Source organism: Podarcis gaigeae (assembly GCF_964106915.1).
Source record: "Podarcis gaigeae genome assembly, chromosome: 4".
Lineage (NCBI taxonomy): Eukaryota > Metazoa > Chordata > Lepidosauria > Squamata > Lacertidae > Podarcis > Podarcis gaigeae.
In genome coordinates this window covers 58668162-58693048 of record NC_139677.1, presented here as the reverse complement: position 1 = coordinate 58693048, position 24887 = coordinate 58668162, and the positions used below count along the sequence as shown (strand labels likewise).

Sequence of the window (24887 nt, the reverse complement as noted above, 5' to 3'; positions counted from 1 at the left end):
CGATATTCAGCTTCATTAGATACTCCCAAGTTCTAATATAGCGCAAGAGGGGTAAAATCTTTTTTCTGTCCTGCACCATACATAACTTTATATACCTTGTGCCCAAACTTTTTTCAAAGAGGGCCAGATTTGATGAAGTGAACATGTGTGAGGGCCGACCGAAGTTGACTGTTTTTAGGATTGAAGTTGTTGAGCTTTTTTTACGATTTTACTCCACAGTTGTTGTTCCTCTTAGGAAAGCTGCTCTGTTCCCTTGATTGTTGTGATTGACTTTATCTGAACCTTTTCCAACTCTACATTGAGGTGAAAGGACCTGCTTGTCTTCTTTCTTCCCACTCCTGTCTCCTTAACAGGTGGTCATTTGATCTTCATTGCCCCCTCATCTTTCTTTCTCTGAAAAAAATAAAACCAAACAATAGAACACCTTGAAACAAAGCTTGTCTTCAAGACGGAAACTATAAAGAGAACTGACAGGATCAAAAAAGAAGTTCTCTCCTGAGGATTGTCCTACATGCAAATGTAATTGTTTCAGAGATGTTAAGTTAAAGTGGAGCCTCCCTCCCTCTGTGCCCCCGCCAGTCTTGTACTTGTCAGTTTTCAGTACTCACGCACAGATGTTTCAGGAGTCATTCATGCATGCAGCAATGTAAAACATATTGGGACTAGCTGTTTCAGAATGAGGCTGCCCTCTTTCCCTTTGTGATGGAAGACGTGGTTGTCAGAAAGGAAATGCCTGAAAGACCTCTGTCAGAGACACTTCTCAAAGGTGGTGGTTCTTTGAGTGAGAAGTATGAGCTTATAGCATACTGGGCAAAGCATATTCAGAAATCTGGTCCAATTCAGATATTACATTATCAGTGTGTAGCAGAAGCTTCAGTCCTGTACAATGAGGCTGATACACACCGATTGAAGTCAAAGGGATTTGAGAGGTCTGTGTGCAAGACTGCAGCTCTAGAACATAGGAGGCAATTACATTCCTCAGAACCTAGAAAATGTGAATATTGTAGAGACTTTTAGATTGCATTTAGATTACAATACTTTCCATTTTGGCTTTCTTTAAAAAATGAAATGGTGTCCCTCAGCCAAAAATAGCCATTTTTATAGTAATGGGTAGGAAAGTGATTAATCACCTTACCCTCTCTTCAATCATTGATGCTCCAATCAACTTCACACCCCTAGGATTTCCCCTTTAAAAAACCACCCTAAAACATCAGAAGATTGGATAACAACCCTGGACTATTCTGCAGGGTTCGTATATATTGCTCCTTCTCAGCCACACACCCCAACAATATGGTTGATGAGATACTGTCCACTTTGAGCCACAGCCTCCTTCACCACACACACACACACACACACACACACACACAAGATCTGTGATGATCTCTGTTGCCATTGGCAGAACAGTTTGGGCTTGCTTCCCCTCCAACCCCACCCCACCTTATTCTCATGGAATAAGACTTGAGTTAGAAAGAGGACAGACTCCTGGATTTTTACGCTGCTTTCTGCACAGCTCTCACTTCTGGCCCAGGGAAGAGCAACGAAAGAGCTACAAAATGAACCAGGAAGTCCCTTCTCTAGGCAATGGGTCTTTCTTTCTTTTGCCTCTCTAGATATGACTGCTTCTCTGAATGTCATAGAATTATAGAGTTGGAAAGAACCATGATGGTCGTCCAATCCCCTGCAATGCAGGAACCTTTTGCCCAACGTAGGGCTCAAACCTATGACCCTGAGATCAAGTCTCATGCTCTCCTGACTATCTCAGGTTTCATTGCATTTAGTTTCCCTCTTTGATGAAGAACAATGGAAAGTGTCTGTGGATTCATTTTTTTAAAAAAAAAAACAACCCTCAGCATTTGTGAAAAACACTGTGTGCTCTTTTTGCCTTGTATCTATGCCACTTTCAGGTCAAGAGGCTGGCTTTTGTAATAAAATAAGAACTGGGGATGCAGCCAGGGCAGCATAAGGGCAGTGGGTGGCATTATTTGAACAAAGCCACATAGCAACTCTACTAGAAAGAGAGAAAAAATCTGTTTTAATATGCAGTGGCTGGGTTCAAGTTTTCAGGCAAAAATGAAGAGCTAATCCTTAGCCTGAGTATCTCTCTGTGTGTGTTTGCCAACTCTGTTATGTGTGAAATTAAGGGCAATGTGGAAAAGGAATGCATTTTAAAGTTTTTGCTTTCCAAGGACAATGATAGAAATAACCTTTTGGTGCCACCCACATTGAGTTTGAGGATTGCTCAGTACAAGACTCTAATGCAAAATGCATAGGTGTTATTTAGTAGCAGCAAATACAAGAGTCATTAACAAAGGGGATCAGAAGGAAGTCAATGCAGTAGAAATAATTCATGAAAACAACTTGTCCTCTACAGCAGGCCCAGCTGTCCTGAACTGCTGTAAGAAAACTGCAGCCGAGACAGATAATTAAAAGGAAAATTGACTGGGAGTTGCTATAAAATGCAGGCCCCTCACAGAGGAAAACAAAATCGAAGCTTCTGTTTCCCCCTTTGCTTTCTTATATCTTCATAGCCTACTGTGCTTAGTTTACTCACTAGTTTTTCTTAGTGAGCCTGCAAGTTCCACTGAGGTGATAAACTTGTACCACTCCAGATTGCAGATGGAGGACACTCATAGGATTGAATATTGTAGCATGCCATCCCAATCTCTGAGCAGTGCAAGATTCCAGGGGATCCAGGCACACATTCAGGATTTTTGTTTCCTTCGGAATGAGGTACAACAGAGAGTGTGGTGTCTTTATGCTTCATGTTGTTGTTTTTTTACACACATATATATACAACCTGAGTCTATGATAGAGGGGTTCACAAGCATTAATATCACAAGATAGTCTTGCTCTCCCAAAAGCCACAGCCTTGGATTTAAACATTGCTATAACTCTCTGGCTTCCCAGCCTGTTGCTTCCAGCTTCTAGTTCACATCACTCACCTCTCAACCCTGGCCACTGTCTTTCTAACTACCAGCCAGTTGAAGAAGGGGCCCTGCACATTTGCCCTCTGGTGCTGAGCTGTTTCCTTTGTTCACTTAATGGCCCATTACCTAACCTATCAGCAAACCAGGAATTTAAATCTTAGAAGGGTCTTAGAAGGAGGATTAGAAGGGTCTCGGCATACAGCCTACTCCCCCCTCCCCACCACAAAAAAAACTCTCATAAAATGCTCCTCTACACAAAAAAATTCCCTCATAGGAAAAAGAAAAAACATATTAGGACCCAGCAGTTGCTTCCCTGACTTTGCTATATTGAGCTGAAGGGGGGGGGGGTTCCAAGTGTGTTTGACTGAACACATGTAGAATCACTTGCATGTAGAATCAGGAACCCCATGCATTGAGGCTCCAGATCTAAGCATGTTCATGTGAAGAATTCAACTTCAGCACTTCCACCCAATGTGCAAAAGTCAGAGGCAACTCATGGTGGGAGCCTGGGCATGCACATTCCCATACCTCCCTCAATGTATTTTTAAGAACACCACTTGAATAAGGCTTAGAAGTCAGGGAGGAGAGTTTTCCTGCCACATCAATACAACAGTTTCCTCAGAGTTTTATTCATTATTGGCTTATTTTCTACCTTCTGTTGGCAAGTCAGTGATCTTGACTTGCTGGGGATTAATTTGAATAAAATTAGGTTTTAGGTTTCATTTAGGAGAGCAGGGTCAGCATCTCCCCTTCTGCATGGCATCCCATCAATTCCAACTTCTCCAGCACATTGCCTGCTCCATGAGGAGGCAGCAGCTAATTAAATCTCTAATTATTATTTACACTATTTTTGAAGAAGCTAGCTTACACATAAAAACAGTGTATTTTTCCACAGCAATTCCTAGAGTGTGATGAATTCTTTTTTTATTTTATTTTTAAAGAATCCTGCAAGGTATACAATGAATATTCATTGTGAAGTTAGGTTATGACACCCACATCTCTCACAGAGCTTTAAGGGTGAACTTAAAGGATGACAGAGGGATCAAATTATGTACCTGTAAAAGCAATGAGTTTCATTTTAACAGATATATACTTAAGCTGCCAGGGATGGGTTGATTAATGTAGCACCTCGGTGGATTTATGGTTTCCCTCTAAGTAGCACCAAGCAATATTTTATGCCAAAAACATGCAACCGGATTGATCTTCCTGTAGAAAAATAACAAAATAAAACAAAAAAACCCCTCACCGCTATGGCTAATCTTTTGATCCTGTCAACAGAATGAATTTTACTTATGCTGTGGTGGGCAAAAAAAATGAGAGAGGCTCTTTATAAGAATGCAGAACATATTCCTCCATATTTATATAACTGTAATACAGTTTAGGACATACTGTTAAGGAGAGTAATCTGCAAATATTGTGATAATTTATTAATCATAATGTGATTGTGTACTCTGGATATACAGGCAGGTAAAAATCATGTCATCTTTAGGGGGGAGATACCTACTGTAAATTAAACTGTTAATCTATATTTCTGCTGCTGCTACTCTCAGTGTTACTTTAGGAACACAGGAAGCTGTGTTAACTCAGTATAGATGACATTGACTGGGAGTGGCTCTGAAGGATTTCAGGCATGGTTCTCTCCCAGAGAACCAGGAGAAGCCGGGGATTGAACCTGGGCCTGCATGTGAACCAGATGCTCAACCCACTGATGCACAGTTCCTCTTCCAATATTGGCCCATCACGGGGTTCAAGTTGGCTTCTTGGGCCATTTCCACAAAAGCACACCCTCTTGTACATCAGCTGACATCAGTCATCTGATGGGAGGGGCGGATGGTCTAATTCTGCTGGGTGCTTCTTCACTGACACATTCTTTGCAGGGAACATCCTGACAAAGCAGACCCCCGCAGCCACCAGGATTGCACTCTGCTCATCCATTATGGCATATAGATTAGCGCGGCACATCTGTGCTTATACAAAGCTGCTAGGTAAAGCTCAAGAAGGCTGATATATTAAACGATGAGCCTCCCTTACATAGATGCTTCTACAAAGGAGAGACACTTGCAGGGAAAAAATACATTTTGAAAGCAAAAAGGTGGATGGATAAATATTTTAACAAATAAAATCTGAGTGCAGTCTTATACCCTATGTTGTGACAGAAATAAATTCTTAAACTGCATTTTCTTAAGACGTATTATAGGATCTAGGGGCTCAGCTCTTAAGAACTGTCATATGATATGGATTATTTAACTTGTTCACATAATTTAAAAGTTAAACATTAATCTGACATATGGGGAGGTGTTGTTCACTACTTGCTTATCATGCCACATATTTTTCATATTCCACCTGACATACATAGAATTACTAAATATACAGTTAGGTATGTAAGGCTACATACTCAAAAGCAATGATTATAAGAAAAGTAAGAAATAAGAGGTTTTTTTAAAAGCAACAACAGCAACACTGCAGTGTCTTTGCTGCAGCAACACGATAGAGGGTCCCATGACATCTGGAGTATGAATACATTTATCAGGGCTTAGATGTGAATGGACTAGAATCATAGAATCTTAGAGCTGGAAGGGACCCAAGGGTCATCTAGTCCAACACCCTGCAATGCAGGAATCCCAGCTAAAGCATCCATGACTCTCCAAGGAAGAAGAGTCCACCACCTCTCATGGGAGTCTGTTCCACTGCCAAACAGCTCTTACTGTCAGAAAGTTTTTCCAAATGTTTAGTCGGAATCTGCTCTCTTGCAACTTGAAGCCATTGGTTTGAGTCCTACCCTCCAGAGGAGGAGAAAACAAGCATGCTTCCTTTTCCATGTGACAGCCCTTAAGATATTTGATGATGGCTATCATATCTCCTCTTTTCCAGGCTAAACATACCCAGCTCCTTCAACCGTTCCTCATAAGGCTTAGTTTCCAGACTCTTGATCATCTTGGTTGCCCTCTGCTTGTCAACAGCCTTCTTAAATTGTGGTGCCCAGAATTGGACACAGTATTCCAGGTGTGGTGTGAGCTGGTGTGTACTGGATCTTAACAAGTTTTTTCTTTATGACACAAACTCTCTGCAAGTATTTTAATTGGCCGCACTATTAACTCTCTTAGGGGAACAAGCACTATTAAGCTCCATCCCTGTCACTGTCACCCTCCATGACAATGAAGTGTGTGATTCCTATTCAAAATCTGTGTGATTTAGAATCATCCATGATTATAGTGGGAACTGTGGATAGTGACATTGTTGCAGGGACAGAGCTTAGCATATTCCTCTCTCCCAAATGATGCTACCCACATGGGGATTATATTGCCCGATGACAACAATATTTATTAGAAGATTTGCAGATTAGAGGCTGGTGCAAATAAATGCTTAACACATGGAGGAAAGTGAATTGTTTTTGTATAGTTGTTCACTACGCAGGCTGGGTAGGGGTGGACAAAAAACAAAAATGTTGTTGGACTGGTTTGTCACAGAATGGAAAGAAAAATCCTTTACATTCCATGTGACTTTTAAAGACAAAGGTGTGTGTGTGTGTGTGTGTGTGTGTGTGTGTGTGTAATGAATGCATTAAGAAAAGCACACACACTTATGTGGTGGACTGAATTGAAAGTGCTTGTGGTCCAAAAAACTTCTTGCCTGCCCTCTTTCATTATTTTTAAAGAGTAATTTCACCCTCCTAAAAATGACAGCTTGGTATGCAGGGCTTCTGCCACTGTGTACATTGAAAACAATGTAGAAAGTCCTGCCGGGAGCAACAACTCTTGATAGTATGCTGTTGCTCTCACAGGGAATTTTATGCAGTTTGCATTCAATTCCCTCTTAGCATCTTAGGGGTGATTGAACATAACATATGTAAAAATATATAGGTAAAATACATAAAGCATGCAGACTGTACATAAAATATGAACAATACACAGAACTCCCCCTGAGAGAAAATGGCATACTTTAAAACCTGTTGCTCCTAACAGTACTTGCTACATTGATTTCATTGTGTGCTGGAGCTCCTAGCTTTAGCTAGTGATACACACTCTTAAAGGTAAAGGGACCCCTGACCATTAGGTCCAGTCGTGGACGACTCTGGGGTTACAGGGCTCATCTCACTTTACTGGCCAACGGAGCTGGCATACAGCTTCTGGGTCATGTGGCCAGCATGACTAAGACGCTTCTGGTGAAACTAGAGCAGCACACAGAAATGCCGTTTACTTTCCCACCGGAGCGGTACCTATTTATCTACTTGCACTTTGATGTGCTTTAGAATTGATAGGTGGGCAGGAGCTGGGACCGAGCAACGGGAGCTCACCCCGCCGCGGGGATTCGAACCTTAAAGAAAAAGGTAAAGATACCCCTGCCCGTACGGGCCAGTCTTGACAGACTCTGGGGTTGTGCGCCCATCTCACTTAAGAGGCCAGGGGCCAGCGCTGTCCGGAGACACTTCCGGGTCACGTGGCCAGCGTGACATCGCTGCTCTGGCAAGCCAGAGCCGCACACGGAAACGCCGTTTACCTTCCCGCTGGTAAGCGGTCCCTATTTATCTACTTGCACCCGGAGGTGCTTTCGAACTGCTAGGTTGGCAGGCGCTGGGACTGAGCAGCGGGAGCGCACCCCGCCGCAGGGATTCGAACCGCCAACCTTTCGATCGGCAAGTCCTAGGTGCTGAGGCTTTAACCCACAGCGCCACCTGCGTCCCTATTCGAACCTTAGGTGGGTTTAATTACTTTTTCAAGAAGACATGAAGACAGGATTTATTCCCTGCTTTCCCTTTCCTGTCAAACAGCAGGTTGGCATAATGTTAATGTCCAAGATGACTACATTTCAGCAACCTTGACTAAGTAACCTTAGTTAAGTAAGATGTTCCCAGCCTATTTCTAATAGGATATTTCAATGCCAGAGTTGGGAGTGATCACAACGCATGAGAAAACTGCATAGGGCACTTGAGTACTCGCAGCATGAATGAGAATGGACAAAGGCTGCTTGAGATGTGTCCATATCACAGCTGCTGCATCATGAACTTCTCTACTAGGTCAAAACAGCAAGTGTCCTGGAGACATCCAAAGTCAGGTCACTGGCACCAGAAAAACTTGATTGTTACCATGCGATTGACACTGAACTATGTTAGTGTCAGATGGCTATCACAGTGCTATGACACAAATCACTCCCTGGTGGCAAGCAAGGTCCATCTCCTCCAAAAGGACCAATACTACAAAGAAGAAAAAGTGGTCGAATCAACATTGCCAGAATACCTGAACTTTGCAGACTGTATTCTGCCTTGGTTAGACCACACCTGGACTACTGTGTCTGGTTCTGAGCACCACAATTTAGGAAGGTTATTGACAAGCTGGAATGTGTGCAGAGGAGGGTAACTAAGATGATCAAGGGTCTAGAAGCCAAGTCTTATGAAAAATGGTTGAAGCAGCTGGGTATGTTTAGCCTTGAAAAGAGGAGTTTGAGAGGAGATTTGATAGCCATCTTCACATATCTCAAGGGTTGCCACATGGAAGATGGAGCAAGCTTGATTTCTCCTGCTCTGGAGGGTAGGACTCATCACAATAGCTTCAATTTAAAAGAAAGGAGATGGCTGTCAAGCAATAGGTTAAGTAAACAGATATGCAATTGGCTAGTGTTCTCATAGTTTGAAAATATTATTAAATAAAGAATGATTAGGAGTTGTGTCTAACATTAGTCATACTTTGGTCCATTAATTTAAATGGGCCTACTCTAAGTAGAACTTGGCTACAACCCTGTGGCTGCAATCCTGTATACACATATCTTACTTTATGATAAGTCCAACTGGAGCTTACTTCTGAGTAGACATGTATAGAATCCCACTGTACCTGCTCAAATGTTTGACATTCCTGCTTTGAATTCCAAGTTTAATTTAATGGGCACCCATGGTTAATGCTGCAAATGTGTATTAAACGTGAAGAATAGCCATGCATGATTAAAAAAAAAATATTCATGTCTTCTCATTTTATGTGTAAATAAAATATATTTTCCTCTAATTTAACAGGGCATTGCTGCTGCTTCTTTTTTTTTAAAAAAAAAACACAAAACATTCTGCAGTGCAGGTAAGATTAATATATCATTTATAGTGGAGTGAAACTAGGATGATTTTTTGATTTAAAAAAGTTCAAGTCTCCATAATTAAAATCATATTGCTAATTACTCTAGTACTCAGAAAAATGCTGTTATTGTTTTCAATTAGTGGTGATGAAACTAGCTAGAAGAATTTATAAAGGCAGAAGCTGTAAAACGGCTGTATTTTGTCTAAGGGATTCTTTGTAATAAATGGCTAGCTAGCCAAAATTAAATAGATATGACTGGCTCTTCTTAGGGCAAGAAAGGATTTTAGAGGACATGATGTCTCAAAGTGCCAACATTCATATTCCACAGTAATATCAGCAGATTGAAGCCAGGGCACCATTCCAGAAATTATAACGGTTACTCTGGAAAGAGGTAGCATTCACTCTCATAGCAAAATTTGTAGACTAATATTTCTTTGTGGGAAAGGGCCCCAAGTGGGTATTTCCATAAGCAAAGCACCAGTGGTATTTGATTCACAGTATCTATTTTCATACAAATCTCTACCACCCATCTCTATTTATGCCATTTTCTGAGATAGATATGTGAGCGAGCACAGTGACACAAAAATTATTACCATCGTAACAAAAATATTATGGTAATATAAGCAGTAATGGAGATGAAGATTTGTTTGCTGCATGAGCAGAGAAGGCATCACAAGTTGCTAATTGATACCAGAATAGAATGACTTTAGTAGTTTGCTTGGTTTCTTGACAGGCGGTTCTTTAGGTATGAATCTGCAAGCTCATAAGCCACCGTTAATATCCAATTTTTTTGTCTCCAGTGGCTGGAAGGCACAAACTCATGCAGAATATCTATCTATATATCTCCCATTCATTTGGCTCAGTGAAAGATAAATGAATGGAATGCAGCACAAAACCTAAACTTACCTGTTAAACATGAAGGTTTTGAGCAAATTTCTTTTCACTGAGCCCTGTGAAATAAAACAACTTAGTTATTCTCTTTATATCAGTGCCACATCACACGTATTATGATCCCAACAGCTCAGAGGAAAATAACTGACATCTGTGGCAAGATGATTTCTGTCAGACTGTTTTATGAAGTAGGGGGTCAGACCCTTTCTGTTAGATCAGCTGATAAAACAGCTTTAGTAATCTACTTATCCGATAATATCTATAAAGGGAGTGTGAGTAGTTAAGGAAAGGAAACATAAGACATTTCAAAAAACTAAGTTATTGCCCTGTTTCCTCCAATGCCTTCTATATTTGCAGAAAGAGAAAGCACTAACTTATCTTGATCAAACTACACACTAGGCCATTTGTGGTGCAATTGTCATTAGTACCATGCCATACAGAGTGCAGTTCAACACTTACCACCATCTGCCTCAAACCAATGATAATAAATCAACCAATAGTGTTTATTCATGGCGTAATTGCAGTGGGCCAATTATAAAACAAAAGTTTGAGGCAGAAAGTTGATAAGCACTATTCATTACCCAGCATTAACTGTCACATTTTCCCCTACTTAAGCAGGTCTTCTAAATAAATAAGTGCAGACTTACAGACACCATCAATATCTTGAATAATGTACAGGAAACAGCAGAAATTATAATAAAGTTAAGCTATATATGTACATGCATCTAATCTAGCTAGGAACCATTCCCTTTGATGTATTAGCTTAAGTAGGTGATAAGGGCTGTTTGCCATAGACCTCTATGGACAAAGATGGTGCAAATTGCACTCCTAAACTGCATACTTGTTGCTTCAAGAGGGAATCCAAATCCAAATTTGTTGATTCTGGGAACAACTCAGCCACAATGTCACTGTCCTAGCAGGATTCATCTTCAAGGCCCCCCCCCCAACTCCAATATAATTAATATGGATTTAGGAGATTTAATTAAACTAATAAAGGTACTGTCTGATATGGATTAGGGAGAAAAGTGACTTCCTATTATTTTTTTTGTCTGCAACAACCATACCTGTTTGTCTACATTTTGACAGGCTTAATCCACTATGGAGGGGCCTCTGTGCCTGCAAATTTCATCTGCTTTTACCAAAAGGAAAGAAAGTCATAGCCACTTTTATTTTGCGTAAGGGTGAATGGAGGACTCAGAGCTTCATTTTACACAAAATTGATCAGAACCTTAATCAGAGACAGAAACAGACACAGTACAGAGTGACTCAGCAATAAAAAAGCACATATACATGTACTGTTAAGCAAAAATAGGTATATGAACTCACATTTCTTTGTAATTCTTTTGTATATGCAAAGTGCAAGACAAGCAAATGTACTTCAGTTGTTTTCTTTCCACAATGTACAGCCTGTTGGTATACAGATATACTAACAAAAATCTGTGACTTTATAGAAAATGGCTGTGTTGGGAGCAGAAACTACTATATACAAGAGACAAAGGGAAAGAAGGGCTCAGAATAGATAATGTATCTTGTTTTCCTTGAAACAGGGTCTGTTTATAAAATAATAATAATCCAAGAGTACAGCAGCCCAGCATGGAAGGAGCTAATTTAGTTGATAGCTGTGGATGAGTTTCTGACATGCTGGCTGGTAGAGTATGTGAGCCACAGGTGGTTCAAATCACATAGACTGCTCCGTGCAAGAACTGAGGCATTTTCTCACATGGTTTACTCATCCCCACTAATGACATGGAGAGAGCGGTGATGTTTCTTTGGGCTAATCAATCAACCTCTGCCATCCCTAGCAGCCCTTCTTTCTTCAAATGTAATATGCGACAAGAAAGAAAGAAAGATCTGAAGATAGAAAGATTCAGAATACCAACATAAATTTAAACTAATTGAATAGTTCCTAAACATCAGGTAGAACTTTCTGACAGTAAGAGCTATTTGGCAGTGGAACTGACTCCCACAAGAGGTGGTGGACTCTCCTTCACTGAATGTTTTAAAGCAGAATTTGAATGGCGATCCGTCATGGATTCTTTAGTTCAGATTCCTGCATTGCAGGGGGTTGGACTAGATGAACCTTCCAGTTCTATGATTTGATGATTCCTTGACCCCTTCCTCCAGATTTTCAGATATTGGAAGCCTCCATTAGCCTGCTTCCTCTCTTTCCATGCCACCTGCTAACCCTGATTTTAATTTCTGTTTCTTGTCACAGTCTCTGATACTGGTCACGATCTCTGATACTTCCAATTCCCACTCTTTTTTGCTAAACCCTTCCCTCTCATTGGAAGTATCTGTCCAAAAGCCAAGGCATGTGGCAGATGGACCATTGAGCTTCCTTCAGTGGTTTTGGAAGGCCATCCATGTACACCTGCATCTTGTGGAGGATCCATTAATCCTAGGCTCAATCCTGTCATGTATCAGCCCTGGGGGCTGAGAGGAATATATACCCAATGCATAAGCTGAAAATTTCATACATCTGGAATCAATAATGTTGTGGACAATTTTTAAACCCAGAATGCTGTCTTGTCCAGTTTGTTCTACCTCGCAGGCTAGCGCTCACTTCTTGAGGAGGGGTCACTACATCACAATGTGGAATTCAATATCCTAGTGTGACCATAGTGGGGTGTGTGCCAGTGAAGGTAAGATTCTTGGAGATGAGATGCACATTGCACCTAGCATTACTTCCTAGAGTATTCCTTCTTTCATAGACGTAGGCACTACCAGAAAAAAGCAAGTTATAGAAACAAGGAGAGGGGATACAAACATTTTTAAAGACAGGTTCCCAGAATACAACCAGAATACAAATCACTCCAGTATGTAATTACAGATGGCAAACTAAATAACAAAAATCTACTTAGTTCAGCTGATTATCACAAAGACTTAAGCCACCCTCAAGCATCCAAAACAAACACTTGTGAGCTTGAAAACTGAAGTGGGGGAATATGGATGCAAGCCCCAACATCTTTGCATGCACCAGTTCCACTTCAGGCTTCCTCACACTGAGAGATGTTTAAAGGAAGAGTCAAAGCATGTTAAACATTAGGAAGAACTTCCTGACAATATGAGCAGTTCAATGTGGAACATAATGATTTTGAATGTGGTGGACTCCTTTGTTAAAGGTTTTTAAGCAGGGGCTGGGTTGCCACATATCAGTGATCTTGCAGTAATGGTTTTACTGCATTAGAAGGATTGGATGACTGAGTTTTCTTAAACTCTATGAACAATTTTCTTAAACTCTGTGAACAGTTCCCTAACCTTGGGAGCAAAGGAACTGGGTAATCTGTGAACTGGACAAAGTCAAATAAAAATCTGTAATACATTTGAACTAAAACTGAGGTATGGACACTCTCTATAATTTATGTCCTCTCCCATTAGTCCATGTGCACTATTACATTCAGATGGGCTGGGAAACACTTTCAGTCTTTGTGTGACTTGTTCAGTGAATAATAAGCTGAGCAGCTTGCAATTGCAGTAGAGCTCTCTGTTCAAACAGCCAATCAGCTTGCTATTACTTATAGCTCTAGACTTCTAAACAGAAATGAGAAATGGCTTTTTATTTTGCAAAATGCCAACCTATTTCTCATTATTGTTTTCCATTTAAATAGGTGGCTGTCTTACTGTTGTTCATGCTGATGGGCTTTTGTTAATCCTTCCCCATTCCGTGACATTGGTGTAATGGAACGAAGTCTTGCACAGCAAGTCACTTCTTTGATTATTGTGGATTTACAATATCTATTCAGAAGTCTTTTGTTATATGATGGGAAACTTATCAACTACAGATAAGCAATTTTTCTCCAGAAAATGAAAATTGTAGATATTTGTTGCATCCCTGCTTGGAGCTCACATAAGTAGCCATGTTACACCAAGGCAGATCATTGGTCTATGTAGCTCAGGATTGTCCACTAGCAGCAACTTCTAGGGTTTCAGACAGGGGTCTTTCATAGTCCTACCTGGAGATGACAGAGGGATTGAATCTGGGAATTTTTACATGCAAAGCATGTGTTCTGCTATTGTGCAACGAGTCTTCTCTTAAGTTACAGCTCACGCTGGCTTCATATTCTTGGAAATAAGTCAAGGATTTTACACTTGTCAAGGGAATTTTATTCCAAGATAAATGATTCTGTAAAGAAGCTCTAAGAGCCATTATTGAATACCAAGTAAGGACAGATATACTCTTACCTGTATTTTTTCTCCTCATCCATGCACCTCTTCTTGATCTTCAAAAAAACCAATAGGGATGTCCTGCCCATTAGGTAATATAAATCAGCCAAGAGCACCTAATCCATAGAGATCAGCTCCCTGTCACCAATGCTTAATCACTAGATAGAGAAGTACTTCGCCATATAGCAAACATGAAATGCTCACCTAGGATTGTCAGAGAGACAGCTTGTGGACTGAATTTAAAAGGAACAGTTTCTCCTATTCTTCTAGACATAAGGCTGCAATCCATTACTAACTAGGGAGTAAGCCATGTTGAGTTCAATGGGACTTCCTTCTGAGTTAGCAAACATAGGATTGGACCATAAGGCTAAAATTATTGTTAAAGTCAACCACTTCAAATGTAAGGACATGTCCAAGTGAATAGGATAGTGCTGGACATGGAAAAGGGGCAGAGGTTTTCAGTTGGTTATGAAAATGTTAGAAGTTACATTGATATATGTATAATAGATACAATGTTAGGTGGCTGGAAGAGAAAGCTCCATTCTAGTGGTAGCTGAGGCAAGGTTTAACTGGTGGGAGGCATGCTTGGCTGGCAGAATGGATGGAGTGCTAGTTTAAGGGAGTTTGAAATGCTCTGTAATTAATAGGCACTCTAGCTGCAGTAATATGAATCTATAGCTCTTTCAGGAAGTCTTGTTTGGTGTTAAGCAAACAGGTAAGTGAATAGAAGTATGCTAGCTCCACCCTCTATTGTTGTTCCTGTCATCAGTCATGAGGACAAATGTCTAAAGGCGGGAACTTGTGGAGCTTCCTATGCATTTCAGAACCCTGATTTTCCAGGGCTTCTAACATGTACATGGAACCTCATGAGTACAAGAGGCTCAATTTTCAGTAGCTCATCCTCTAACAGCTAACTCATGGAGGCCAACTGGAGCAGTGAAAGAGGGAAAGAACTGTCATACTCCTGACCATGGTCTCACATGTTTAATTAACATGGAATTGGTATGCTGGAAGAGAGCTTTTAGGAATAGCACAGTAGCAGAAAAATAACAGAATAGCATCAATCAATAAACACTGGCACCATTGTTTAAAAAAGTATTTTGAAATAGGGTGTGAGCTATTTATGTATATATAATTAGTAGGCAATACCATTAGCAGTTTCTGTGGTAGTGGATTATTCACTCCATAAATTCCAGCTGTAGACCAGGCTACACAGTGTGTGTTTATTCAATATTTCCTCAGCAAATAAACTAATATAGATAAGATATTGGTGTTCAAGCCCTAAATGAAAAACAACCATTATTCAGTGTCATATATGTCAATATAATAAATGTCCATCATGATTCTTATGAAGAGAAAAAAATGAAATAAGTGAAAAGAAATGTGAGATTTATTTTTATATTAGAGCCTGCTGTAAATAATAATAATAGTTTCATGTGATGTCCATAGTAGTTGCTTCTGTAAATTGAGGCTGGAAACGAAATGCAGTGATAGATTTGAATGCTACTGGTGAGTTGGAGATGCCATGTTGTCAGAGGTTTGAAGATGTCTGAAGCTCTGCTGGACAAGTGGCAGTAGGGTGGAGGGGAGGGAAGAACTATTTCTCCACTCCCCCTTTCTTTAATGTCTCCCATACACCTTATTTTTGTTTCTACTGATGTCAGAACTCTGGCATCAGTAAAGTAAGGACTGTGGAGGTTTGTGCAGTGGCTGGAAGGTGCTTGATGATGTCGCAACTTCTCCCTGAGGCTGAACATATTACTTTCTCCATCCATCCATCCGTCCAACCATCCATCCAGAAAGAGAAATCTAAATGTTATTTGAGCTGTGGAACATGGCCACAGAGACCACAGGATTGCAGCCATAATATTTCCATGGTTATTATAGAAACTCCTCTCCATGTTATTTCATCAGGCATCTCTGGAACTAGTTCCTCAGACTTTGGTGCTGCAACTTGGAGAAGATGATTCAGTGCAGATGACTTAGTTGTCACTTAGTATGGGATGTATGGGAATATAGGTATGGGAGGACTTAGGTAATGCCTTAGCATGGTCCCCTGAGTTGCTTACCATGTGAACTGAGATGCTGGAGAAGAGGGTGTGGTAGGGGACCACCATTTCAATAGGATTTAGAGAGCTACAAAGAGAATTAGGAGGGATGTTAAGTAGAGGCTTAAAATTGGAGGTGCTTCAATCTCACACGCCACCATTACTATATGTATAATTTTGTTGTTGCTGGCATCCCTCTGTCTTGGGAGACAATGGAGGAATATGCTTTTGGGTGGTGAAGTCAAACTGTTGGAAGGTTACAGCACCTGCTGTGGCTGTAGAGACATGTGCCTTTATAGAGACGATGATGTGCATCTCTCCATGGAGGAGCGGGACACTTTAATTAAGGAACTGTGGGAAGACCTGTTCAACCTAATGATCTGCAGATTCACTGAGCTTGAGCTGGCTTCTTCTGTAGTAGGTGGTGTGGGCAGAGGAGTGAAGAGGCTGCCCAGATGAGCCCCCTGAGGCACCTACATGGTGAAGAAACACTGCCAAACCCACCTCACATTGCCAGCCAGTTAAAAGGGGTTGAACCTTTTGACCCTGGATACATCTTCCTTCCAGACAGCAGAGGAGGGTTGGAACAAACAGATGTTCTCTGTTTGAGCAGGAGGAGAAGGGCATGGACCAGTTAACTTAAAGCTCCAGTGCTCAGAGCCGGGGTGGTGTCACTCCCAGGAGAATCTGGAGAAAAGCTCCCATCAGCCTCCTCCAGCTAGGCTGCTCACTTAGATGGAATTAATCAGTCCCATTTTCTTCAGTCCTTCATCACAGTAGTTAACAGAGTTGTGACTCTTTACCCTAGATCTGGCCCCATGTCTTCCTTTCCTAGGGTGGGGGGTAGTTCAATTTCCCAATGTTTCTGGAAGCCTTCTTTGGATACCAGAGTACTACCAGTGAGCTCTGCTTGGTTCAGTTTTATCTGTGCCTAGCTTTATCAGGAAAGTTTCATGGGGAGGATGGAATTAAAGCATCTCAGAATTCTGTCTACACATGCATGGCTTTTAAGAATGTGTTTGGACTGCTGGAACGGATTGAGGACCAAACATGTTTGCTTTTTTTAAAAAGTAAATACTGTTGCAAATGGTATTTTTTAAAATACATAAATAAATCCTCTTTTCAGTTGTGAGCCTTTCTGTTAAAAGATTTGTCAGCTGCAAGAAATATCCTAACAAACACATCACAAAAATAACTGATTCTAATAACCATTTCTACGGCTAAGTCTTTAATAAATCTGTTAGCGGCAAAGGCAGAAACAGTAGCATCACATCACTAGAATTGGCATCATATGTTTCACAGGTTAGGTGAGGTGCTACTCGCTCTGAATCGAAGAGGCAGCAGGAAACCTTGCTGATTAATTTTACGCCATGTACTACTGTGTGGCTCCTTTGGGTAGTCATGCTTGGCAGTCCAAGTTTGAAGCACTTGGTAGTCAAGTCTGAAGCAGCATATTCTATTTATGTTAATTTCAGTACTAATGACTTTGAAGAGAGAAGTTCAAAAGATGCTTACTTCTGTGGAATAATCTAGCACCAGCTTGATTCAGATCAGACCTATGAAAAGTCAAATGCCAAACCGGGACAGGGTGGGAGGAAATCTTCTGTGCCACTAATTGCAATGCCAGTCCTCATTAGCACTTTGTCACTGCTGATTGCTGTGCTGCTCTTTACAAGTATTGTGACCGCAAAGGGCCTTATCAACTTGCTTTCCTTGACTGCACAGGATTTGCTCTGAGTCCCAGTGACATACAGCAGCACAATGTTGAGTGAATAGTGCAGCAATAATAGCAACTGGGAGATCTAACAGAGGCCTCACTTCTGTTTTTACAGATAAAACAAAAAATGGTACGATTAATGTATGTCTCCCCCACCACCTTGCTTCCTTTTGAGCATTTTAAGAAATTGTTCTCCAAACTTAGTGAGGCTTTTGATTGGCACTCAAGTTCTTTGCAGGTTTGTTTGCACTGTAATTATGCTCTTGAACACTGACATATTAGAAAGAAATTCAGTGCATGCTAACCCCTTTCAGGCATTATTTGCAAGGGATGTAACGAGGCTGGGAGATCAATTCAAATAAAAATCAGTGCTGTTTTTGTTCCACTGAAACTCGCTTTTCACCAAATACTACATTATTCATCTTGTTCACTATTTAGCATAACTTACATAGCTATTTGTTTAACTCATTTCAGTGTAAATGAAATGTTGAAACCATTATTTGTGGAATCAAAAACCACAACAATGATTGTATTTGCTTGGCTGAGTTCTATTCCTGACCATAGATGAACATGTGAACTGCAGCAATATATTCTTCCTTTTCAATTTACACCAGAATTGTCTGGCATCCCTATTTACTGCAGTACTTGCAAAGGGGTCTGTATCCTCAGTGGTGCCGCACATGCCAGCAATGTTACCAAGCTGATTCATGCTCCGCTGGGTCTGAAGGGGGCTGTCTTCATTCCATAAATGGTTTGCAACATGGGAATGGTAAGTCTGGTTCAATCCAATCTCGGGGACTCTTTTTACAATGAATGTGCCCCTGTCAGACTCAGCCAATCATATATCAACTTTCCCATAGAGTTGATTCCCTCCCCCTGCAACTTATCTGATAAAGCTTAGAAAGACTGAGCAAAGGAGAGTTTCCACCATGTTCACAGAAAATTTCTCACTGTGCAATCTCTATGGTCCCAGTGCATGGGCAGAAGTCACATGAACCCACCACCTCTGAAGCTAAGCAGTGCCTGGTCAGTGCCTTGATGGATGACCACCTGGAAACCACATGTTTGCTGTATAGCAGCTGATGTTGAGATTGAGAGATCACAGTGAAACTTGCAATGAACAGTTACAATTCTTCATTTAAAATCTGAACACCTGCTGATGTTAAGATTCCCTTACAACTTTTGTGGGGGATTGAATTTGTCCATGCTTGTATTGTGATTTGTTAAAAAAATCACTTGGATATTATGTCAGCTGACCAACTGGCCAGCAACATATGCTTTATGAATAACTCTCCCCAACAGTAGATTCTGATTTGCTGAGTATTCCACCTTTACACTTTTATCATTAGCCAAACACAATTTGACTTCCTTCCTCAGCATCAGAGAGTCATTGCTTCTTTGGGTGTGTTCACAGAGAGAGATCTCCAACACCTCAATCTGAAGCAGAGGAGTTTGGGGGGTTTATGTATTTGTTGTTGTTTTTACAAACAGTTATTAATGCAAAATGAAAAGCCAATGGCATATGTTTCTCAGGCAGTTGACATCTGACATTGTTCCACTTGAACAAAGATTTGTGGTTTATTTCCCCCCAAGCTGCTTCTACATTTTACGAACTGTACTGCAGTCTTTTAATAGTTTTGATTTGATTCATTTGTTCTACTGCATTTCAATAAAGTAGAATGTGTTCATACATTTTTTATGTAGTGTGTTAATAGCTATCTGCACATACCGCTTCGTAAGCTAGTTATTTAGAAGCCTTCATGGAACTCAGGATGAAGGCAGATGGAAAAGAAAGAGCTCACTGCAGGTGCTTCCCTGTTCTGGGAATATATGGACAAAATATATAGACTCAACAACTAACTGAACACTATCTGAAACCATCAGCCATGTGCATCTTGCTTGCTACTACCACCTCTTCCCAGACGATGATGCCCAAAATAGTGCTCAAACAGCTGATTGTCCAAATGTTAGAAGCTGCACCACTTTTGTCTGAAGCTCCCAGCTAGAGGGAACTTAATCTTCTCTGGCTGGTGAAGGATGTTAAGGTAGGAAGAGGACTAGGAAGAGAAAGAGTGAATGGGAAGGCAGGGAGGCACATGGTGGATTGCTTTAGACTGGCCTGTAAGAAGGTTTTTCTGTTCAGTAGTAAAATGAGCCTCACGGTATAGCTGAAGAATATGAATATTCACACACATTTAGGCAGGAATAATCAAATGCAGACATATAGGATGGGTGACACCTGGCTTGGCAACAGTACACATGAAAAAGATCTAGGGGTCTTAGCAGACCACAAGGTTATCACAATTCAACAGGGTGGTGCAGTGGGAAAAAGCTAATGCAATTCTAGGCTGCATCATTAGACATATAGTGTCTAGAATAAATGTATCACTCTAGATCAATAGTATCACTCTATTTTGCCTTGGTTAGATCCTGTCTGGAGTACTGTGTCCAGCTCTGGATACCACAGTTTGAGAAGGGTATTGACAAGCTATAATGTCTGTCAGAGATTATTTGGCTTTGACTACTACATTGCAGTCCCATGGACTGCAAGAAGATCAAACGCATCCATTCTTAAGGAAATCAGCCCTGAGTGCTCACTGGAAGGACAGATTGTGAAGCTGAGGCTCCAATACTTTGGCCACCTCATGAGAAGAGAAGACTCCCTGGAAAAGACCCTGATGTTGGAAAGATTGAGGGCACAAGGAGAAGGGGACGACAGAGGACGAGATGGTTGGACAGTGTTCTCAAAGCTACAAACATGAGTCTGACCAAACTGCGGGAGGCAGTGGAAGACAGGAGTGCCTGGCGTGCTCTGGTCCATGGGGTCACGAAGAGTCGGACATGACTAAACGACTAAACAACAACAACAACAACAACTACATTGCAAGGCGTTGGAGTAGATGACCTTTGGGGTCCCTTCGAACTCTACAATTTTATTATTCTGTTTCCAGGTGCGTATGGCTTAGCTGGTTGATGCTGCTTTATCCCTTTGGCTTATTTGTTTGCTTTTTGCTGAGGCGTTCTCTATGCTTTTATTGTCCTGACTTTAAAAAACTTTATTTATGACTGTTTTTTTGTACTTTGCATGATGTAAGCCACTTTGGGCACTTTAGAAATAAAGCAGAATGATGGAATGGGAATATTTTAGTAAATAATTAAATAATAAGAATGCTCCTTTCGCAAGGGGAATTATGTAATTCTGAAACTGATACAATATTGACCTTGCCAAGGGCATTTCCTAACCAACTTCAAGATGGCACATGGGTAATGAAAGCTGTACAAGATTTGCCATACATAAGCATTGCTGACAGGCCCATTTATAACTTAATAGACAAAAACACCATCACCTCTGGGTCTACCACAATTGACCTGGTAACTTCAGCTATGAAGTGATATTGACAAACAGCTTTTTAACTCCTGATTCAAACATTCGTACACCAGAGAAGCAGATTCTATACATTCAAAGCTGCTTTCTTCATTACTGTACTACAAACATTTTTCAGAAATATCCCTGATTTTTAAACATTGCTCTCAGTGTCTGAAGACTAAATAATTAAAATGGTCCTCAATACTGGGGCTAATCTGAAAAGGAGCTTTGTGTCAAAAAGGAGGATCATTGTATCATGATTGTAGAAATGCTTTATTCTCAGTGGTTCATGATTGCTGACCAGCAATGTTTTCACTATAAATGCCCTTAAGCTGCCCTTAGTGGTATCGACACATAGCCTAAAATTATTTGCTATGTAGCACTGTAATGTAAGCAGCATTTGTACCTGATCCTGATTGGTTGCGATCATTCAGAGAGAAATTTCAGAGTGTGTGTGGTTGCCTGTGGGGAAGCACTGCAAAATCATAGGGTGGGGAGGAAACATTCAGGGTGCTATTCTAAACACACTTACTAGATCCAGACACTCTTGGAGGGAAAAAGGTATCCTTCTTAATTCTCTTTGACTTCTCAGAGGCTTTTGATACCATAGACCATCTGCTGCAGCTGATTTATGGGTGGGTGGCACAGCTTTGCTGTGGTTCTGGTCCTACTTTGATGGTGGCTCCCAGAGGGTGATAACTTGGGGAGTCCTCATCGGCCCTTGGAGCCTGCCAGATGCATGTGGTTTTCAGGTGGTAGTGGTGGAGTCACTCTTATAATTCTTTTTAAATGAAGTCATATTTAGTTGATATAGCCTTTTTGGCTGTTTGTCCATATGCATAACAAAAAAAATCCACCAGACGTCAGCAAAATCTTCTGGGTTTGCTAGACCCTTTTCTCCCCTGTTTGGATGTGTCAGTTTCTCAGAGATTGCAGTAAATATGTCAGCTGCCCATTGTTATGCTGGCCACATCCTTCCAGCGTAACAATGGACAGCTGACATATTTACTGCAATCTCTGAGAAACTGACACGTCCAAAAAGGGGACAAAAGGATCTATCAAACCCAGAAGATCATGTGAGTAACTAAGGTGTTAAAGGCAATGATTGTATTTTGTCCCGCCAAACATGGAGAGTTGGCAAAGTTAAGGTTTAACCAGTCTTTAGTGACTTCATGTGTGCAGTGCACTATGGAAACAGAAATAACCCTTTTATTTTTGCCTTAAGTGGATGGCTTTGGATCAGCACCATCAACAAGAAGTAGGCTGAGAACTAATATTAATTCCAACCCCTGGAAGCTGATGGTGCTGTTTCAATAAACAAAATCTATTAAAGTCTCAGAGAGGAGCTGAATGTCATCAGAGTACGGTGCGCAATGTAGTCATACATCATCTCTGGTTGTCAAGGTAACATACCATTGCCATTCTAAGAATAATAGATCTTTCCAAATCCCTATAGGACTTAGTGCAGTTGTCAGGTAGTTATGCTACCTGGTTTCATAGAGTTCAACTTCTTGTCGAGGGTTTCAGAAGAGATCAATGTATTAACTTTTTGAAGACAAACAGAAAATATCCATTTCAACAACATAACTGTAATTCCAGTGTCCTGTGTGTTATTCAAACACACACACCACTTACAAAACAGCAGCTTGCAAACTATTTGTAATTGTCTGGACACAATATTGGGATGAGAAAGAGCCCATTGGAAGACCATCTGCTTTACATCTAGAAGGTCCCATGTTCAATTCCTGGCTTTTCCATGTAGGGATAGAAATTGTCATCTGCCTGAAATCCTGGTGAGCCACTGTCAGTTGGTGTTCATGGTACTGAACTAAATGGCAACTACTTCCTTTGTTGCTTCTCCATGTCAATTTTAGATTACAAATGATTGTTGCTGGATTCCAGCTCTTGCCTTCCCCTACTATGGCTTATGCTGGCTGGGGCAGCATGACCAATAATACTTGGAAGGCCACAAATTCCCTGTCCTTGACCTTTAGGATCACACAATGAAACACTTGTCTAAACTAGATGATCCATGGAAACAGCCCATAGCCTTCAAAATGCTGTCACAATTACAGAAACTCCAGTGAGGTGTTTGCATGTGTGAATGAGCCGTTACTTCTCATGACAGCCTATTGCAATTTTGTGTACATGCAGTGGTTATTCACATACATTTGCATATTTACCTTAGACTATTTAACAACTGTATTTTTTATCTTGAATAAAATGCAGCATTTGCAGAGAACGCTGGAACCTTCTGCTTTTTTATTTTATGATATGTGACTGCAATTTTGGTGAAACGAGGAAGCCATGACTCACATAAAGTGGATTTTGAGGGTGTTCTATGATGTGTGAAATGTATCTGTCCTTTTGGTGAGATGCAGGGTATCAAAGCCATCTTCTGCTCTGTTTTTATGCCATTTGAAAACTTTCTCCAGCCTTCCTATACAACATCTATTATGATATCTCTTAAAATTGAGGACCCCCTGGTCTCTCATATACGTACATGCACCTTGCAGAATGGGATGAGCTTTTCTTTGATGTATTCCCACAGTGATGGTGACTGTTTTTGTAATTATTACAATCATATTGGATTTATCTGAAATCTTGAACAGCTGCTGCCAGCCAGGATCAGGTTGTATACAGTCAGAGCCATGAAGTTTATGCAACATTAAGTGGCACCTTTTAAAATGGAAGAATTATGTGAAGGGAGTCTTCCCTATTGTATTTACTTATTATCAGACCAGCTTGGGTTAAAGCAAAAACAAAACTTAAACAACTAACCTTTTTAACTGACCTAGAAAATATTGCCCTGTCTCTTTAGCATGGCAACTAAATTAATTCCTCTCAATTAATTCCTCTCATGAAAAAGAACAGAGTTCAATTTCCTCCCCATAGAAATAATTCATAATTTTATGATTCAGTGGAGCTGGCTCATTAGATTCCATATGAAGGTACACTGCACATCTCTATGGCATAACATATAACTATTGTGTGTGTGTGTGTGTTTTAATGCTCCTGTGGCTGCTATTTTTGGCCACCTCTCTTGAAGTGAAAAGCAAACAAACCTCCAGAAATGTAAATACACACATTGTCAATGAAAACAAAGAAGCTGCGGGAGGGGGCATTATCTCCCCTTAAAAATCTGGTCCTTTTAATATATGCCTTCATTTTATAATCTTAAAATGCAACTTGTTATGCTTAGCACAGTACAAGGTTGTAATATTATCTTTCTTGCATATATAATGTATAATCTCCCTTCTTTATACAGTTATTTGGAGACCTCCACTTTTAGCTAGTAACCTTAGGCTCAAAAGTTATTAAGTCCTATTCTTCCATATCCATTACTGCTTTAATTTGCTTTACTCATGATACTTCAAATAGTTTTATGTCAAATCTTGGCTTGAAAGATTGCCTATCCTTCAAGCAAACATTCTTCCAATAAATGGAAAACATTCTCCACTTTTGCTTTCGTATATATACACCCCACACAATCATTGTATCCACTTACTTTAAATCTAAATTGCAAAGTATTATTTCATTTTGTTTAGCACACTGCATCTATTTTAAATATGGACAGTTGAGGCAGATTTTACTATACTTGGATTATTTTAGACATATGGCAGTCCCCATGTGAGCACAGAGGGATGCCATTGAGCTGGCAGTGCAGCTTGGCTTATGTGGAGACACCAAGTGTATGAATCATCACCACCATATGTC

General features: G+C 40.5%; 3 long non-coding RNA genes across 3 annotated transcripts in view; 1 reads left to right on the top strand and 2 right to left on the bottom strand.

Moving 5' to 3' along the window:
• Nucleotides 1-273: 273 nt before the first annotated feature.
• LOC310844017 lies at nucleotides 274-10806 on the bottom strand. The gene is made up of 3 exons (XR_014563885.1): nucleotides 10716-10806; nucleotides 9890-9933; nucleotides 274-393 (listed from the first exon to the last, which is right to left on the bottom strand). It is a non-coding gene; the product is annotated as an uncharacterized lncRNA (long non-coding RNA).
• Nucleotides 10807-17291: 6485 nt separating this feature from the next.
• LOC310843953 lies at nucleotides 17292-22066 on the bottom strand. The gene is made up of 2 exons (XR_014563820.1): nucleotides 21703-22066; nucleotides 17292-17906 (listed from the first exon to the last, which is right to left on the bottom strand). It is a non-coding gene; the product is annotated as an uncharacterized lncRNA (long non-coding RNA).
• Nucleotides 18411-24887, top strand: part of LOC310844000 — a 61190-nt gene continuing 54713 nt past the window's right edge. Inside the window, exon 1 of the long non-coding RNA XR_014563868.1 lies at nucleotides 18411-18572. This is a non-coding gene — a long non-coding RNA (uncharacterized lncRNA). The remainder of the gene's footprint in view (nucleotides 18573-24887) is intronic.